Raw genomic sequence first — 2,124 nt, forward strand, 5'->3', positions numbered from 1 at the left:
CACCTTCACGAGTGACGTGTCTCCGACTCGTTCGATTACTTCCACGTTACCGGTGTCCGGCGTACCTTCTACCGTGGGCTCGGTTTTCACCGAGACCGCTCGCGTGGGAGTCACACATCTTTGCAAGATCACACGAGGATTGGCGATATTAATCACCTTCCCGGATCTTGTCTTTCTCACAGACGCGGGGGGACTGACAGCTGCATTTGCAGTTCCCGCGTCTGCGGCGACGGCTTCACTCCGAGTAGGAGCTGGACCCGTCGTCTTTGGACGCTTAGTTTTTTGTTCATTATTTTTATTCAGACCCATAATGTGTCTTGGTCTTTCATCCAGTGCGCTCCCCGGCCACCACCGACCCACACAATTTGGAACCCGCCAAAGGCTGAGTTAGGGCTACGCACCGAATATAGTCTGCTGGCTGGGTCGGTTTCCTTACCCAGCCCGCGTCCTCGCCCAGCAGAACCCACTTGCCCGAAGCGTGTGGTCGTTCCAAGCCGATTGACTGGACCAGGGCTGCTTTTCTCGTCCAGCCGCCCATCTAGCCGAAGCAGAGGCCAAAGGTACGTGTTGGGGACGTCTCACCCGCAGGAGAGGGCCCCCTCAGATCCCAGGATCCTCTTTTCCGACGACAAGGGTCGCCACGCACGGCAAACACGTGGGAGACAGCAGTCGGAGAGGCTGCCTCTTCCTCTCCACCACACTTCGTTCAGTTCGCTGCGTATTTAAGAACACGAGCTATCCAGCGGTACCTTTTTCGTGGAGGCTCAAGTGTGGCTAGGGCACGTTTGCCCCTTGCGGCCTGGGTTGCCCAGGGGATTGATTGCATCCCATGTATTCCTGAGCCCAGCGGAGTGTTGTCTAGTGGCGTGTTCCGCCCACGAAAAACGGTCCGAAAAACCGTTTAACGTAAACTGGGGAACTGATGCCACGAGTGACAACAGTTCCCCAGTCGGAAGTCATACAGCACATACAGTGCTGTACAAAGAACACGCCACAGCCCGTATGCTAAATCAGGGCCTCGCCATTATGCGAAGTACTACATGTACGACGCACTGACGGTCTCTAATGCCTTCATCGCCGATACACCCATCGACTCGGCCGATCAACCCTCCTACGCGAGGGCTAGTTCGGGGGTTATCTCCCGCCCTGGGTGGCCACAGACCGCCACCGCCAGTAGATAGGGACAGATGGGAATCTCGTTAATCCATTCATGCGCGTCACTAATTAGATGACGAGGCATTTGGCTACCTTAAGAGAGTCATAGTTACTCCCGCCGTTTACCCGCGCTTTTTTGAATTTCTTCACGTTGACATTCAGAGCACTGGGCAGAAATCACATTGCGTCAACACCCGTGGGGGCCATCGCAATGCTTTGTTTTAATTAGACAGTCGGATTCCCCTAGTCCGTGCCAGTTCTGAGCTGAGCGTTGAATGGCGGCCGAAGAGGACGACCGCACCGATGGGAAACGCCACGGAAGCCTCGCAGCAAGGAAGATCCGCGGGAGGCCAAGGCACGGGACCGAGCTCGGATCCCAGCCACGAGAGCCGTTCACCTCGCCCAGGCCCGGCACGTCAGCCAGACCCGCTTCCCGACCAAGCCCGACACGCCCCGCTCCTCAGAGCCAATCCTTATCCCGAAGTTACGGATCCAATTTGCCGACTTCCCTTACCTACATTAATCTATCGACTAGAGGCTCTTTACCTTGGAGACCTGCTGCGGATATGGGTACGAACCGGCGCGACACCTCCACGTGGCCCTCTCCTGGATTTTCAAGGTCCGAGGGGATGATCCGGACACCGCCGCAACTGCGGTGCTCTTCGCGTTCCAAACCCTATCTCCCTGCTAGAGGTTTCCAGGGAACTCGAACGCTTATACAGAAAAGAAAACTCTCCCCGGATCTCCCGACGGCGTCTCCAGGTCATTTTGGGTTACCCCGACGAACACTCTTACGAGGGCCCGAATGGTATGCGGTTCCGCTGCCGGGTTCCGGAATAGAAACCGGATTCCCTTTCGCCCAATGGGTGTTTTTTGTGCATGTATATAATAACAAAATATGCTGCGATTTATATAATAATAAAAAAAATAATAAAATAGCTGCGTTTTTTTTACAAGTGTTTAACGTCT

General features: G+C 54.9%; 1 pseudogene; it reads right to left on the bottom strand.

The window, feature by feature from the left end:
- Nucleotides 1–1,143: 1,143 nt before the first annotated feature.
- Nucleotides 1,144–2,124, bottom strand: part of LOC143262961 (large subunit ribosomal RNA) — a 2,994-nt pseudogene continuing 2,013 nt past the window's right edge.

The sequence above is a fragment of the Megalopta genalis genome, unplaced genomic scaffold (assembly GCF_051020955.1).
Source record: "Megalopta genalis isolate 19385.01 unplaced genomic scaffold, iyMegGena1_principal scaffold0259, whole genome shotgun sequence".
Lineage (NCBI taxonomy): Eukaryota > Metazoa > Arthropoda > Insecta > Hymenoptera > Halictidae > Megalopta > Megalopta genalis.